Raw genomic sequence first — 18,862 nt, 5'->3', positions numbered from 1 at the left:
GCTTTAAGCTGACGAGTGCTTCAGATGGTCAAGTGTATCATACAAATATCGCTTGTACCTACTCAACAATACAGGTGGGTTTTGGAAGGTTGAAAATTTGTTGGAGAAATTTGTTTGCATGTTTTACATAATGTGCTGTGGTTAATGGTGTTACATAGTATTTCATGTAAGGTTAATAATGTTCTTTGTTGACATCTATATATCGTATTTGCTAACTGGAGATTCACATGTGAAATAATTTTATACTCTGTGTCTGTTTCAACCTGACGTTGATACAATAATTCTCCCTTTGTTATTTTCCCCTCTGAAATTTCATTTAGACTTACAATACGCTATAACACTACTTTTGGTGTTTAATTATTCATATTTTGAGTTAGTGAGTTGCATTTCATGACGTTCGACTTGTGATATTTTCTTTAGATGACTCGAAATAAATATGCATAACCTCTCCCTCAACCTCTCATATCGCACACCGATGTCCGCCATGTTTATTCTAAGTATTGGAACTGGGTGAAAACTAATAAGCCCTTTCAAATTTCCAGAGGAAGAGGTAGAGGAAGCAGAAGAAGAAAAGGCCATAAGCATTAAGAAGGAAGAAGAAGAATACCACTCTGTAGTGGAGCGCAGGCCAGACAGTATCTGGTGTTTGTTGTGTTCTGGTGAGTTGAAGTGGTTATGGTGTTGACTAGAAATTTTAATTAGTACGTCGTGCAAATTGTACAGCAAGAAGAAAAGATATGGATATGTAGGCGAAGCAACAAGTATTTCTGTTGTAATTTAAATGTTTGGTTGTTATGTCTTGATATTTGTTAGCGGATTAATTCATTGATTGGGGATCCAGGTATTCCTGTATAAGTTACAGGGTACAGTAATATTTGTGATTTGTGGTGATTGATACAAACGGCCCACGAGTGTCTAGATATCGTGAGAACCGTTCTTGCGAAGTTAGTTGGAAATGTTTTAAATGCTCTGACTGAGGTATCTAGTGACGTTTTAATCACCGTTTAGGTTATGTGTCGTGTTGTTGATTGAAATCAGATTTTCAATAAAACATGGTAATTAACTAAATTCAGTGTGTAAAATGTGCCGGAAGAAAGCGATGATAATCAGAAACATTTCAAGAAAGAAGGAGAGGAGTTCACTTGTTTGATGGATTAGTGTATGAATCCTACAGCCACTTACATATTGAAGACATTACTGGTAATGTATAATACTTTAAATGCATAGCTGTTATTGGCACTATTCCGTGTAATTTTATGATAATGTTGCTACTCTAGGACTAACAGTCAGGAGCATTAGAATCATGTAAGGTTACTGGGGTTCAAAATATAATAATTGGATCTAAATGTAACGTGTTAAGAGAGCAGATTTCTGTAATTCACTGTTGTTTTCCCGAAATAGATTGAAGTTGTGTCAGTGAGACACTTGCAGTCATTTTCTTTTGTTAAGCTGTGAGAGTGTAACTTGCTGATGTAGGTACACATGCCATTTGCATGTGCTATACTGTATTAATACAGTTGTGCCCAAAAGGATACAGTTTTCTGCATATTGTTTACTAATTGACCTTTCTCTCTTTCTACCTAACTCAAAGTGATCGTTACAGTACATGCCAAAGATCGCAGTTTCCCTTACAGTCATTGCAGTTTATTGTGTGATCGAATTTGAGTCCTCAATTTATTTCAAAGCCAGAGGTGAGATTTGTGGACAATACATTTAGGTAGCTAGTCTTATCGTCCACGTCTCTCCTGTAAGATCAACTAACTTTTCATTAGCAGTACTCTGTTTGCAGTATCAAATGCTTTACTGTAGTCAATACAAACTATGTAGAATTTTCACCAAGTTTCTTGCAGTTCTTCATGTACAGGGTCTCGCTTGTAAACCCAGACCGAGCGCACGGTGTTAGTACCCTGTGTTACAGCAGCTGCATCAGTCCAACTTACGTCGCGTGCGGCGTCCCTGCTTTAAGTGTGTACATCGCATTTCAAAAGCTTCTATTCTCTTTCTTTCTGAGCTAGTTATTGTCTATGTGTCGATTCCGCACAGTGCCATGCACCAGACTAAAGTCTTCAAAAACTTCTCATTCCTATATCAATGTTCAAAGTGAGCAAATTTCTTTTCTTAAGAAAGGCCTTCCTTGCTTGTCCTAGTCTGCATTTTATGTCCTCCTTACTTCTGCCATCATTAGTTATTCTGCCCAAATAACACTATTCATCTACTTCTTTTAAGACTTCCATTTTGTAATCTAATATTTCCTTCATTACCAGACTTCATTCGACTACACTCCTTTACCTTAATTTTGGATTTATTTTCATTTTGTACTCCTTTTCCAAGACTGTTCATACCATTCAGCAATTTCTCCAGATCTTCTGCAGACTCAGATTTAATAACGGTATCATCGGCAAATCTTAGTTTTAATTCCTCCCCTTGGATTGTGATTCCTTTTCCAGGTTCTGCTTCGATTTGCTGTAGGCCTATATCGTCTATACTATGTAAACATTGAAAAGGAGAGAGGACAAACTGCAGCCTTGCCTCATTCCTTTCTGGATTACTGCTGCTTTTTGATTAGCCTTTGACTCTTATCACCACAGACTGATTTGTTGTACAGATTGTAGATAATTCTTCTTTCGCGGTATCTGATCCCAGTCATGTTCAGAATCTCAAATAGTTTGGGCCAATCAACATTATCAAATGCCTTTTCTAGATCCACGAATGCCATGTACATAGGCTTGCCTTTCTTAATTCGATTCTCTAAGGTCAGACGTAAAGTTAGGATTGCTTCATATTTTCCTGCATTTCTCTTGAAGCCAAACTAATCTTCTCCCAACTCAGCTTCAACTTGTCTTTTCATTCTGCTGTAAATAGCACACATTAAAATTTTGCTAGCATGAGATACTAAACTGATGGGGTGGTAGTTTTCACACTTTTCTGCACCTGATTTCTTGGGAATAGGTATGACAGCGTTCTTTATAAGATCGGATGGCAGTTCTCCTGTATAATGCACCTTACACACTAAATGTTATAACCTCGCCATGCTGGTTTCTGCTAAGGCGATCAGTAATTCTTAGGGTGTTATCAGTTCCTGGTGCCTTGTTCCGATTTAGGTCTCTCAAAGCTCTGTTGAATTCTGACCTCAAAATTGGGTCTCCCTTTTGATCAGCATCAACAGTTTCTTCTTGTTCCAGAACGTTATCATATACTTCTTTCTCTGGACACAGTTGTTTAATATGTTCCTGCCTTCTTACCCTAGAAGTGTTCTTCCATCTGCGCTGCTAATATTCATACTGCTGACGTGCACTTGCTATCTACTCAATTCTTTAGTTGCCTGTATTATTTTCTGCTTTCCTCATTTTTTGCGTTCTTATATTTTTGCTGTTCATCGATCAGGTCTAATATCTTTCGAGTTATCCACTTTTGTTCAGCAGCCATACTGATCTCTTTCTTCATGACTGTCCGCTATTCATCTATTGTGTTTCGTTCAGTTTTTTCAGTCCTTGTGCAACATATAAATTTTGATGATGATGCTTGATGTTTAATGGGGCCTAACATCTAAGGTCATCGGACCTTCATATATATTTTAGATGAAATAAACGTACTTTTCATGATGAATGAGTGCATAACCTGTGCTAAACCCAAAACAACTTATGTCGGATTTAAAGCTTTCTTATTTGTTGGTACCCAAATTGTTAACAGGAGACAACCTCATATTGATTGTGCTGGTTTTCCCATAACTGATAATTTACTCAACTAACAGGTTCTGCAGGCAAGTAGACTTTAAATATCGTATAGGTTATTTATACAGGGTTATTCAAAAAATCATAGTACATAGTATACGGTACTTCATGTAGGAATAATAATCTTATTTTATGATCTACTTTAACTTACGTGAATTTTTGTTTTACATGCATTATAGGCCTAGATGTTCAGTATATCCATCCTTTGTCACTCTACACACATTTGCTCGATAGTCCATCTCTTCCCACGAATACCTTGTGTGCCAGTGGTGATGTGTAGGAAGGTGGCTCTGATGTGCCGCTTCAAATCCAGGCACTTTCATAACACACACCAAAGTATGGTTTGTGGTACACTCACTTCCATGCTGCCTCGTGTGGTCGGATGAATTTCTCTTATTTGGTTAATTTCTGTTTTCGATGCGGAGGGACGGCCACTGCTTCACCCTTTACACAATTATCCTGTGTCCACAAATTGCGCATACCATCTGTGAATCGAGTTGTCAGAGGTTTGATTCTTCCTGTATTTTGTTTGAAAATGGTGCTGGACTATGTTAGTGGACTCTTTGTGATAATATTCAAGAGCCAACAGTTGTAAAAAACACTTTTTCCTTACAGTTGATTACCATTTTGTGAACAATGCTATAAAGGCCATCTGGTGGGAACTGAGGTAACTGGAGTCAATGCAGGACAAACTATCAAGAATTTGTATATCCATTAGACCCGATGCCTGCGAAGGCATAAAGGGTAAAGAGAAAGAATAAGTGTGTCCATTACTGCAACGATAATAATCGCTTGCTTTGCATTACCACTATAAAAGATAACAAAACCCCTACAGTAATTTTCAGTAATAAGAAGCAAGGCATTCTTTTTCAGTGTTGACTCAGTTGAAATAACTTGTACGTTTTTCAGTCTGTCACAGGCTGAGGTATAACGTGTTGTTGGTATGTTATACTGCTCTAAGTGTTATACCAGGTGGTTCACCAGCCCCTGGCAATTTAGTTTTACACAACCTCTCACTTTTTCTACAGTTCTGAAATACATTGGTCTCTCTCCCTAAGCCATGGTAATATAATGAGGGTTAAAGGCTATAAACCAGCAGAAATCGTGAGCGCCACTATTACGAGGGTCGAGTTGTAAGTCATGGCAACTTCTTTTTTCTCGCGAACAGGGGACAACACAGAAAATCTAAGATATGCATTTGGAAATACAGGGCATAGTGCCTGAAGACAAATTCTGATTTCAGTAGATTGTCGTAGGAAAGTGACCGACACAGGCCATTGGTAAACATTGCTTTGTTGTGGTATAGACAGCAAATACGCAAGACTATGTACAAAGGACAGGTCTCCACTGGTTACAGACCTTCAAAATAATCACCCAAGGTTTCCACTGTGCGTTGCCAGCGGTGGGGCAGGCGTTGAAATCCATTCGCTGCATGTTTATCGCTAACGTATGATACCTCTCTCCGAAATGCTGTTATGATGTCCTCTTTGTTAGCAAATCGTTGTTCACGTAATGGCTTCTTGACTTCAGGGATTAGATCATAGTCACATGGGCTCAGATCAGGCGAATAAGGCGGGTGTGGCGTGCATTTCTGCCGTGGAGAACTGCTATTTTAATATACGATCGTTGCTCCTGCTTGTTGACTTCCATTTCGTGACTCTCTCACTCACACACTGAACTTGGGGGCATGTCTAGACCCACACTGTTGTTTACATACACCATCCAGTGGCATCATATGCGAGTACATACCGTACGTTTCCAAATGCACGTCTTAGATTTTCTGTGTTATCTCCTGTTTGCGAGAAAAAAAGATAGTTGCCATGACTTATGACTCAACCTCCGTATTTCATTGTCAGTAAGTTACCCTAGTACGCGAACATCACACTGACAGTTCGTAGAGACACGTGCCGTGTGTGCATGGGCATTGTTCTGTTGAGAAATGGCATCACAATACCGTCACATGAGAGGTAACACATTAGGGCGCAGAATGTCCATGATGTACCGTTCTGCTATCAGAGCTCCCTCAATCACTACTAGCCATGACTTGAAGTCATGCCTGATGGCCTCCCACACCATGGCATCAGGAGCAACACAGCTGTGCCTCTCCAAAACATTCGAAGTTTGGGACCTCTCCCCAGCTCGCTGCCATACTTGCAGACGTTGGTCATATGGGGAAGTGCAGAACTGCGATTCATTGCTTAACACAATGTGACGCCATTCATCAGCTGTGCATTCTTCCCTGTCACGGCACTACTCCAAGCACATCCGTTTCTCTTTTGGTGTTAATGGCAACCTATGCATGGACGGTAATTCCCTAGTCCAGCTTCTGCTAGTCTCTGACCTATGGTGCGGGACGACACAGAATGTTCTTGGATGGCAGTTGCAGATGTGTAGAGGTTACGATGTGCATTGTGGTGGTCGGACGTTTTCAAGCGGAAACTTGACGGCGAGTGTGCTTGCTTGCCCTCACGTTCTCATGCAGACCAACATTGGGCCACTGTCACATCAGAATGCTCCACAAATCTGGATATTGCACGATTCGACCAGTTGGCTGAATGGAGACTCAAAATGAGGCCCTTTCAAACTCTGTCAGGTGCTGATACATAGGTGCTTTGAAAAGTTCTAGGAATGTACTAGAATTAAGTGTCTTACCTCGGTGGAACTGCTTTTATTTTTCAACATAGTCTCCCTGTAGACTAATGCATTTGGTCCAGCGATGATCCAATGCCTTGATCCCATCTCGAAAATGAGATTCCTCCAGGCCTGCAAAATACCTCTCCAATTCGGCTGTCAGTTCTTCTCTTGTAGAAAATCTCCGTCCACCGAGGAAAATTTTCAGCTTGGGGAATAGATGAAAGTCTGATGGTGCCAAATCAGGTGAATAAGGTGGATGTGGCAACAATTTGTACCCCAGTTCAAGAAGTTTTGCCATGGCAATAACACTTGTGTGCGGCGGAGCATTGTCCTGATGAAAGATGACTTTTTTCCTTGCCAAACCAGGCCTTGTTTCGCTTGTCTTTTCCTGTAGTTGGTCTAGGAGGTTTGCATAGTATTGCCCCGTAATTGTTTGGCCAGTAGGAAGATAATCTATCAGCAGAATGTCTTTTGCATCCTAGAAAACTGAGGCCATGACCTTTCCAGCCGAACGCACTGCCTTTGTTTTCTTTGGTGGTGGTGAATCAGCATGTTTCCACTGCTTTGACTGCTGTTTTGTCTCTGGGGTATAGTAGTGGACCCAAGTTTCATCTGTAGTCACAAACCGGCGCAAAAAATCTTGTTGGTTGCACTGAAAACGGGCCAGACTTTGTTCGGTCATTTCCAGTCTGGTGCGTTTATTGTCCAATGTCAAGAGCCGCGGCACTCATCTTGCGGATAATTTTTTAATACCCAATTCTTCAGTTAAAATATAATATACCCGTTCAGAAGACATCCCTACAGCTTCAGCAATCTCCCGCACTTTCAGTCGATGATCCTCCATGATCATTTTATGCACTTTTGCGATAAATTCTGGGGTCGTAACACTTTTTGGCCGTCAACTACGTGGATCATCATCCAAGCTCTTCCGACCAAATTTATACTAGCTGGTCCACTTGGCAACAGTTGAAAATGAAAGAGCAGAGTCCCTCAGTGTGTTCTGAAAGTCGGCATGAATTTCTTTTGCTTTCATACCTTTCTTTACAAAGTATTTAATCACTGTTCGAATCTCTGTTTTTTTCCATTGTCATAAATCACTACGCGGGAACAACAACAAAGAGTCGTCACTACCACACTCCTGCAGCTAGAGCACTGACGCGCCACGTGTTCACTCACAAAGGATGTGTGATTATTGTGCGGGAACCTCGTTGCTTTAGCACTGACATCTAGCGGTGATTCCGAGAACTTTTCAAACCGTCCTCGTAATGCCATATCACACAAGTACGTGGCATCTCCCTGTCCTTCACAGTGATCTCTCAACATCTTGTGCTGTTCACACCTCTTATATACCCTACCAAACCTAGAAACAACACTAAACACAAATAACACTAATACACTACCTGACACAGAGAATTGTAATTCTAATCAGTTACATTCACACCGATGGTATTTACGTGTATGAAGTTACACAGACATTTGATCATTTCTTCTGGGTGCTTAATTTTTTTTTCTTTTGTTAGGCAGATTGTATTCATATTATGGGAGATTATTACATCCTGAATCAGATAAAATAATTATAGTAGGCCTACTTCTATGAATTGTCAAATGTTTCTTGTTGAACTGTATTTGTCAGATGTCTCGCTGACCTCACGAAACCGGTTATGTACCAAATTCCACATGTTACCAACTAAGTTATATATCTGTACTTACCCTGCCTTCATTATTGTGCTTTCTTGCTCTCCTTTTTATCATAACTTACAGTTTTCCAGTCCGACCTCCTGTCTGGCTGGATGCACTGAAGACTTCACACAAGTCCTCCTAAGACCTTTTGTACTGAGCTATCATTAACCCCATCTGTCTTCTGTTGTCTGTCACCTCTTTTCTTTGAAGAAAGCGGTCTATTAACAAGTTCCTTTCGAAATTACTGAAATTTTTGGCACGTTTAAAATTATCCGACCTGGCGAGTTGGCTGTGCGGTCAGGGTCGCGCGGCTGTGAGCTTGCATCTGGCAGATGGTGAGTTCGAATCCCAATGGTGGCAGCCCTGAAGATGGTTTTCCATGGTTTCCCCTTTTTAACACCAGGTAAATGCTGCGGCTGTACCTTAATTAAGGCCATGGCCCCTTCCAACTCCTAGGCCTTTCCTATCCCATTGTCGCCATAAGACCTAGCTGTGTCGGTGCTACGTAAAGCCAGTAGCAAAACAAAATTATTGGACATTTTGTTTTCTATATTGTCGCTCCAAATACTACCAGTCACTGACTTCTTAACCACATTACGATTGAGATGAATATGTACATGTTTGCCAACCAATTTTCATTAAACAGAAAACTTCTGCTAGTTAAAGTAAATAGATATCGCCAAAAAATCAATAAAAACATTTGTGTAGGGATCTCCGTTGGAGGACGAGACATACTAAACATGACAATATCCTTACTGTTTGTTGCCAGGGCTTATGAATCTTGATTTAAGTTTCCGGAAACTCGTTCAAGTTAACGTCATGATTGAAGTTGCAAGCACATTTAGGTAATTCACAGGTAACCCAGAAACCAGCCTAAGATTTGCATTTCAGCTACCAGTGATAACAGAATCATGAAATGGACTAAATGCACTTATATTCGTCGTATTGTCCTGTTTTCTCATTTTAATTTGCATCATTATACAGTTTTTTTTTTCGGAAATACTTAAACCCAGAACCAATTTTTTAACCAAATCAAGCTATTTTTACTGTTTTCTGATTTTTGTCTCTGGACACACGTTTTATATCCTTCTTGCTCGTTTTTTCTCATTTTTTGTGTATCGAACAATGTTACATGTAACAAGCTTTAACAGCTTCATTTTATATAATAATTCCGTATTGACTATAAAATCAAGAGGTGAATATTTAAGATTAACTTAAATATTATATTTAAGTGGTCTGCCTGTTCAATACATGTATAATTTATTACATCGAGTACATTTTTTGTCCCCTAAGAGACATCATCAGCTAGAAGAAACTACAATAATATATCAGAATACAAAAATGACATTATTAAATTGGAAAGACACATTAAAAACACTTGTATTCTAGGGCATTTAAAATAAAATATTGGCAAACTTTGTTAAAGTTGCAAGCCATATAATCAATGAAACTGGTTGAATTGTTCATTAAACTCTTGATGATAAAGTTTGTGGGAACTAACAGTTGTATTCAAAAAATCTTAAAATGATCGTTGTTTTGAATAAAAACTCTTGATTGAAATGAAATGGTGTAGAGAAGGAGTGTCCGAAGACAGGTTTGGCTCGCCAGGTGCAGGTCTTTCGATTTGACTTCCGTAGGTGACCTGCGCTTCGGGATGAGGATGAAATTATTATGAAGATTATGCTTCTGTAATGTCTGTGCAAGTTTTGTGATGATGTAATATATTTGCTGAAAGCTAAGTAGACATTTTTGTGAAGTTCAATCGATTTGGCACTGCTTTAATAAATTCCTATTTCTTGGAATTCCTTATGCTGTGCATTTATTACAATGCCAATATGTAGAATTATGATGGCAAATGGCCCAGAGGTCCACTTTGTACTGAGTAGTGTTATCAAAAGGCTCTTGCAGCCAGTCATGGGAACTGGTAGTAATGTAACCATGGACGACTGGCATTATTCTTCATGATGATGAATAGTGTTGGCATCAGTCAACTGCAAGATTATTCACCAGTTGCAGACAGGTGAAACTATGAGGTAAAAGGCTTTAGCTCCAGAACTCATAGGCCCTGCATTACATTGGGTGGGAGGACCAGGAATACACAGAGAATTGAGATTCGGGCTGCTGGGAGAACCTGAACATGAAAAGAAATATTTCAGACCTGAAGCCTGAATAAAGTACTATGAAGGCTAGAGTTGAGTGCTGTTTCTGACCTAAAAAGTAGAACAGAAAAACGTCAAGGTGTGGAGTCTGTCTGAAAGCTATATCCACACCGTTCACGCAGACATAACTGGTGATCCAAAATAATAAAGAAATAACAAGTTTGAGGGATAAGGTTAAAAGAATGGAGGAGGAGATAAAAGAATTGAGGTGGCAGGAGAAAATAGGTTGTACCTTAATTAAGGCCACAGCCGCTTCCTTCCCTTTCCTAGGCCTTTCCTGTACCTTTGTCACCGTAAGACCTATCTGTGTCAGCGCGACGTAAAGCAAATAGCAAAAAAAAAGTTAATACTTTGATTTGTTAGTTTCATGACACTAGTTTTTCTTTCTTTTGCCGTAAGCACTTGGAGAGTTTTTTTTTTGCCAAGAATGTATTATTGCTGAAGGTCTATTGTTGTAATACACAAATGTTCAAATATGATCTAATTTATATATACAGTTGCTTGCAAGCGAAGAGGAAGGTTGTTAAGTGAGTGAGTGCTGACATGGGGATTTCAATAGAATTGTACCGGGCGATGAAAGGTCGTTGGCACGGTAGAGGCAGGCCCATGAGGCATAACATGGTTTGCAGAGCTGGACAGCAGGTGAGTCTGATTTCAATTTTGATGGCTGCATCAGTGATGGCGGTGTTGTTGGTCATTGGAGGGGTCGAGATGAATCCTGGACCTGATCCTGCTAATGCGGTTGGATGGGAAGAGATCGAGAAGATAGGGGAAATTGTTAAGGTGTCAAGCTGAACAAATGAGAGAGTTACAAGAGAGCAAGCCAGTGAACTACGAGAAATAGTGAAAGAGGAGACAGGTAAGGTGACAGAACGGGTGATCCAAAATAATAAAGAAATATCAAGTTTGAGGGATAAGGTGAGAAGAATGGAGGAAGATATAAAAGAATTGAGGTGGCAGGAGAAAAAGCGTCATAGGAAACCCGAAGGATTTTTTTTTTAATATATGGGTTACCCGAGGACACTAAAGATGATCTGGTATCCAATGTGCTGGAGCTAATAAATGAGAGGTTGAAGATAAGCCGCAGGGAAGCCGATATAGACGAGATACAGAGAATGGGGAAGGCAAAAGGCAAGAGACCAGTGAATGTGAGGTTCATATCAACCCTACTAGTGAAGAAGAGTTTGTGTAATACAAGCCGATTGAAATGTGAAAAATTATGGATCAAACAGGAGCTGGAGAAAGAAGCCTTCAGGAACGAGTAAATGCTACAGTTCCACCTAGGAAAAGCTAGGCGTGCAGGATTAGTGGCCTACATAAGGGGCAACAAATTAGTGGTAGGTGACGGCAAGTGGACTAGAGCATGGGGGATGGATCAGTTAAAGAATATGTACATTGGCTGATGAGAAAGGTGAACGTACAAGGCAGCTGAGATCAGCGGAATGCGGAGCTGTGAGCGGCAACCAGGAAGTGCAGCGACAAGGACAGAGAGAGGAAGAAGCCGACGCAGACACAACTAATAGTGAGGGCAGTGCTGGTGACCTACAGCGGCAGCTGAGTGCTGACTCCGTGAGAGACGCAACACCGAAATGCAGACGTGTCACTCTGAAGGATTTCTAGCACAGAAAAGGTAATTGAAACAAGGGTGGCCTCGACAGGGAATGTGTTAATACACTAGATGAGAACTTTGACGAACTGGGTGTTACTAGGATTACGAGGTCTCGAAGAGCAGCCAGAGTGAGGGGCAGGGGAGGAAGAAATAACTGGAGATAACAGTAGGCTGCATCAATATTGAAGGCCTTAGAGGTAAGTTACGGAATGAATCTTTTAAAGAGTTGTTACAAAGCTTGCATATCCGCGCGTGTGTGGAAACCTGGATTCCACCGAAAAGTAATGTAGAAATAGAAGAGTTCACAGTTTACTATAAGGCAAAAGAAAGATAAACCGGCAGGGGCAGATACTGGGGTGGGATAATGGTTATGGTTAGGGAGGATTTGCAAGCTAGAAGAGACCAAATTGAATCAGAAATGGAGAAGATGATATGGGTTAAAATAAAGATGTACTATGAGAGTGAGCGAGATTTATGTATCGGTTTGTCTACAACCCTCCTGAAGCCTCTCCATTTGTAAAAGAAAATTTCTTTGATGAGTTGGTACTACAAATCAATAGAATTTAACCCTCGAAGTGGCGGTCATTTATCCTGTAATGGCAGCGATATTTTACCGGTGTTGCAGACTCTTACTCTAAATTGTGTTAAAAATCGTTGACTTGTTATACATACATAAACAGCACACCCTTTTATCCTCAAAAGTACAAGGAATAAGATGATGATGATACTAAAGCTGTTATTTATCATCCACAAAGTGTAGGACCAAAAATATGCTGAATTTGTTTATATTATTTATTTTTGAAAAAGTTTTGCTATATATAAAATGTTTATATTTAGGTAAATTTAAAAAAATGACATATACAAAAGAAGCACCAGTTCATAGTAAATAGGTGCATACCAGTATATAGTTTATAATACTGTTCTTAGCTGGAAAAATTATACAACAATTGTATGCTACCACTTGTACATTTCACTCAGAGTCACTTGGGTGGGTCTTTTTTTTACTCCAAGATTGTGAGGCCTCCAGAAGTGCACTAGTTTATAACACCCATGGTGAATACCACCATTACATCCTCGACACCAGAATGTAGACTTCTTCTCCTTCTTTACTTTCAAGCACACAACACATAGGCGATTGTTATTCTGTGGCAATATTTCGAGAGCATGAGAGAGGCCTCCTGCATGACCTGTTGGCCTCACAACTGGAATTGGGAACTGTTCATTTAGCAATCCCCTAACTATAGTGATCATGAAGTCTCATCTTGCTAAAGGCTTATCAATGTTCTTTATGTACAGGGCGTATGTGTCAAATAATGTCATATGTAGAAGATTTGAAGAAAACTGCTTCCAGTACATTTTAGTGGGTCTGGAACAAGTGGCATGGAAAATGCACTTACCTTTATTATCTACACCTCCCATGAAGGTATTGTACTTATGAATCAGTAGTGGTTTTAACCCCTCATTTCCCTCAGTGTAACATCCCGTTGTGAGACAATAAACTGGTTTCCTTGTTTTCGTCTCTTTATAAGCAACCAGTAGTACGTCACCTTGCCTAAAGTAAACGATTTGCCTAGGTTCAAGTTTTGTACCTAAAACAATCTGAGACAGTCCCGTTGAAGATGTATTCACTGTTCCTGTGAGGAAATGATTCAGTATTGCTGAGATGAGTGCATATCAACACTTCAGATTGATATCAGAAGGAAAACTGGCGACTAAATATAGCTGGCTCAGCTGAGATATTAGTGTGGCCGGCCGCTGAGTATGTAGCAGCTAGCACAAGACAGCGGAATTATGACGCTACTTTGGCAACGATTTACACTAGATTAGTGTAAGATGTTATTATACAAACTATTTCATGATTATGGCCGAACATTTCTCCTTCAATTGATTCGTAATTAGCACATTTCGATGAATAATAATAAGATTATCGAAATAAAATAAAGAGCATGTCAAAACGCCTGATATCAGGCGCTTGCCACTTGGAGGGTTAAAACATTTTTGAGGATGCAGGTATTCTAATAATGGGGGACTTCAATGCGAGGGTTGCAGATCAGAAGTCTATGTGCGACAGAGAGGCAGAAGAAATTTGTATACAAAAGAGAGTGAGCCAGGATAAGGGCTGTAATAAAAATGGAGAAAAGTTGTTAGAGCTGTGTGGTAAAATAGAACTATATTTTTTGAATGGTGGCATGGCGACGAATGAGGGAACCTGACATACACAACGGAGGCAGGGGGTAGTAGCATAGATTTGGCGCTATGCTCTAGGAATGCGTTGCCTGTGATTAAAAGCATGAAGGTTAAGGAATGGGGTGAGTCACATCACCTACCAATTATTGTCAGAGTAAATGATAGAGAGGTTAGGGCATTAACAAGCTACACGATAAAATTCAAAGAAACGTTAGTTACTAAGAGCTTTGAACTTAGAAAAGTTGCTGGCTTTCTTGATAAGGTGGGCAGACTAAACTTTTTGATCTCAAAGCCAAGGATTGGTTTCAGACTCTCTTCAAAACTGTCTCATCTTGTGTCAGAATTCCTAAGATATGAAGCAAGTCCTCTAATGTAGCCGTTCTAAAATTAAGCAAACAAACTAGTGATCTTAAATTTACAGACCAGTCCCTTGTATTTGTCATCTGTGTAAAGTCTTTGAAAGCAATTATCCATGTTGACCATATGGAAATAGTTCAACTTTTCATTCCTCAGTGGGTTGGCTTCAGACTCTGAAGAGATCACACCTCGCAGGTACTTTATCTCACCTGGCATATTACAGACAGATTTGAAACAAAGGTCATAGGAGATGTTTTCATATACTGGTACCTAACACTAGTGTACAATACTGTTAATTGTCAACTGCTGTTTCTTAAGATGTAAGCTATGACTTCACAACGGATATTTGCTTACCATGTACTCTACTTCATACATGATCTTCTCCAGAATAAAATACTTTCTACAGATACTATAATATTTGGAAAGGGTGAAAAAAACAGAAAAAGAAATGGTTTTCCCCAGTGCAGTGTTCTTGCTTTTACATGGTTTGATACATACAATGACCAGCCGTTCCCAGAGATGTGAAAACTACAACTGCTTTGCAGCAGCCGAGTATGCAAGTCCTTTTTGGTACAGATCTGTATACCGCAAACATGTGGGTGCTGGTCTGAACGAGATCTGCAAACTCATTACTGGTCTTCTGAAACCTGCAGCTATACTGCCATCACGGAGAAAACCAGTCCTGCTGTTGAGTTCATGTTTATTGGGACATCAAAGTAGTTCATTAGCCATGTGCTGACAGAATGCTTTCCTACATGCAAAATGTCCAAAATATAATTTCTCAAATAATTAAAGTCAGAAAAATATGCAAGATCAGATTTTTATTCATTGTTATTAATATAAGCAATCACTTCAAATTGAACAGTGCTGGGGATGCATGCGCTCATTCTTGACCCCCCATGTTGAAACCTAAATTGCACGACATCATCCGTTCGTGAAGGTTCAACGGGACCTTTACCCCACTGAGTTAGTCTGGAGCCTGGTAAAGGGATATGTAGTATGTAATGATAAAACCTTTAAAATCATATAATTTGGCACATTAATGAAGAGATCTGGTGAGTGTAACAACTGAAATGTGGCATGCCTTTATTCGTCACTTGCTGGCAGTAGAGCTGAGATTCCAGGAATTGGATGGTCTGTGCAATATGACTGCCGACTGTCTTGTCATTAATCCAAATGATACGAACATCCGCGAGAACGAGGGGGGGGGGGGGGAGAGAAAATTGAAATTTTAAAAGTGTGAATTATCCCTAATAGGTGCTGCTGTGATTGATTTATTATGTATTTATATTATGGACATAAAGATATAACCCTCGGTAATTTATTTCTCTTCTGAGATGTTAAATATCCAGATGTGATTTTTCATTAGTTTGTTTCTTCCTCATGGGCAGTGAATATAATTTGTCTCACAATCCGTATCACCACAGCATTTCATCTATATGTTCACATCAGTGGCCTGTCCAAGTCCATCTGAATGGTCAGCGTTGAGGCCTTCGTTTCAGAGGGCTGTGGATTCGATTTCTGGCCGGGTCGGGGATTTTAATCGTGTCTGATTAATTCTTATGGCTTGGGGAGTGGGTATTTGTGTTTGTCACAACACACTCCTCATCATATTCAGACAACAAACCACACTACCAACCACTACAGAAATGCATAACAGTAATTACTTCCCTTCGCATAGTGTTGGTGTCAGGAAGGACATCTGGCTGTAAAACAGGGCAGAATCCGCATGTGTAACACAGTCGCACCCATGATCCTACAGGTGTCGGAAAAGCACTAGAAGAAGTTGACATAAGTGGACTCCAGGAATAGTCTATAAATTTCTAACTGATGTAATCACGGCATTCAGGTAATGTAATTACATTTTGTTGAAAACCCCATGTGGGGCTTGCTATGTGCTCTGTGGTAGACCAATGATTCTCCAAACAGCTTTGAGATTGCATGTGGATACATGATGTTCTTTGTTTACATCAGTTTTGGTTCTCTTGATGACCGCGGTATAAAAACTCTCTCCAACTAGAAAATAAAGTAAGCGTAAATAAACGCATGAAACTTCGACTTCTTCATGCTTCATTCCTTCTTCGTCTGTCCAGTAAATAATCCATTCCTAAATTTAAAAATAAGAGTTGTTTCTGAAAGTTTGAAGTTTAAAGTATCGGATGCAAAAGCGTTTTATCGATTGAAAATTATATTATTGTTTTAAGCTTCTGGTCAATGACGTAAATATCCAATATCTGTTCACAGAAATCCCTATTTATTTCGTATTGGTACCTGTCAGCCACGAGGGAAGTCACACGATTGTACGACCTTGAGTTAGTTCGTTTCAGTCACTTCTGCGGCTGATGTTATAAAGCATAAGCGAGGGAGACCTGTAAAAAGAGGAGAGAAGACTATTGTCTTAAATGTCTTTAATAAGTTTCTGGATACATATCCTGACCGTTCAATTGACGATATTGTGAAATTAACATCCGGTTTCACCGATGTGTCTGTTTTGAGTATTTTGAGTGTGCAGAAAGAATTTTGTACTACCAGCCATGTTAACAAACTGGGTAAAATGTGGCTACACGTTGGAAATGTTTTGGACATAGAGTGCAATGAATTTGTTCGTTCTGCTACCTGGAGGAAAGTGCACATATTAAAAAAAAAAAATGAACCACCTTGATTAACAAAGTGTTATCAGCTGTTAATTCAAATTTTGAACTCCCAGGTTTCAAAAAATCCTCCCTTCACACACTACTGAAACAAATAGATTTTGAAATCATCAGTAGAAATAGAAGAAGTGTTGTAGTGGACAGAGACGATATATTGTGGCTTGGCGTTATCTCCTTAAGATAAGAGGGGTGGGAAGTATACTATTTGGATGGGACGTGGATTAACGCAGAGCATACATCATCTAAGGCATGGCGAGACACTACCGTAAAGTCAAAGAAACAGACATTTCTTTTGGGTTTAAGCACAGGGCTAAAAAAAAATCGAACAGCGAGGGGTAAGCGACTGATAGTGTTACACATTGGAGGTGATGACGGTTTTGTAGACGGTGGTGATCTTGTGTTAGAGTGTAAAAAACCTGAGACTATCACGGTGAAATGACTGGTGACATATTTAAATGAAGGTTTGAAAGAACATTACCAAAGCTGATGCCTGGTTGTGTTATCGTGTTAGACAATGGTCCTTTTCACAGTGTAAATTTAGAACGTATCACAATCAAATCCTGGAAGAAAGCTGAAGTAAGTTCATGACTGAGAAGTAAAAGCATAACATGTGACTCAAGACTTTTAAAAACTGAATTGCTGGAATTGGTGAGGACTCACACGCCTTGGTTCGAGAAATATGTAATAGATGATTTAGCCGAATAAGCGGGCCACACTGTACTCGAAATTTTCCCGTATCACTGTGAATTAAACCTAATAGAGATGTTGTGGAGTCAGATCAAATGTTATATTGCCAGCCTTAATACCACTTTCAAACTTCATGACGTGCATAAACATCTTGACACAGCATTTTGTGAGGTGACAGTTGATCGATGGCGTTCCTATATCAAGCATGTGGTAAGTGAAGAGAAAACGATTTGGGACCAGGAAATTGCCAGAGATACTGTAGTTGAAAACATGGTTATCAATTTAGGAGAGGATTGTACTGTTGCAAGTGACAGCAAATTGTCCGAAATACAGGGAATCAAGCCTCTTTCAAGTTCGGATTAATGAAATATCACATAAGTAGGCATACTTATTAATTTTCAAGGCAAATATGTTTTAAAGTCTTGATGATGTATTTTTGTTACCATATCTCAAATATGTTCATCCATCAAGTTTCATTTATGTTCATATCGATGCTAAGACGCGTGAAATTTGTGGAGTAATACAGAATGTTTGTGTATTTTATTTTCTTTGGAAATAGTTCAAGTAAAAATATTCTTCATTGGAATTGCACCTTACTGTAGGATGTGAAGCAGCAGTGCACAGAGAGGAGGACAAAATATCTCCAGTAGGTGTATGCTACATGTTCATCATCCTCCTCCTCCTCTTTCAAGAGTAAAATCTATGGTGAGTTTTGCAAGAACATCAGAAGCTACCTACCAGTACTTGAAGGCTTGGTTGGTAATACAGGAAAGGAGGGCTATCTCTGATGGAACCATGTAAAGATCATGCTGCTGGAAATGAGGATAGGTGGACCGTGTGAAAGACAATGAACAGGCTGCAAGCAGTAGTTGCAAAATCAAGGAACATCTTTGAGAAAGGGAACATTTTATATGAGTTAACTTTATGCGATTGCAGAGTTGAGCAATCAGCTAAACAGCTACAATAATGCAAGCTGTGTTCCACAACAATCACATTTGATAGATATGAGAGGCCAGCTGTCTGAGGCTTTGGTGGGCCTGCTCAATTTGTGGCCAGCTTGACTATACTTTGTGGCACTGTACCAAGTGTAGAGCTGGGTTGGCGGTATCTCTGGAGCCACTTGGAGAGAGCGACCATATAGCTCAACCTCACTAGCAGGCTAAGTTG

The 18,862-nt window shown here is 39.7% G+C and overlaps 1 protein-coding gene across 1 annotated transcript in view; it reads left to right on the top strand.

The window, feature by feature from the left end:
• The first annotated feature begins 636 nt into the window (after nucleotides 1-636).
• Nucleotides 637-18,862, top strand: part of LOC136864483 (telomerase-binding protein EST1A) — a 616,383-nt gene continuing 598,157 nt past the window's right edge. The window contains exon 1 of the mRNA XM_067141513.2: nucleotides 637-1,200. The gene's annotated coding sequence lies outside the window, so the exon portion shown is untranslated. The remainder of the gene's footprint in view (nucleotides 1,201-18,862) is intronic.

This window comes from Anabrus simplex, chromosome 2 (assembly GCF_040414725.1).
Source record: "Anabrus simplex isolate iqAnaSimp1 chromosome 2, ASM4041472v1, whole genome shotgun sequence".
NCBI classification, from domain to species: domain Eukaryota; kingdom Metazoa; phylum Arthropoda; class Insecta; order Orthoptera; family Tettigoniidae; genus Anabrus; species Anabrus simplex.
This window is presented reverse-complemented; position numbering and strand designations above follow the sequence as displayed.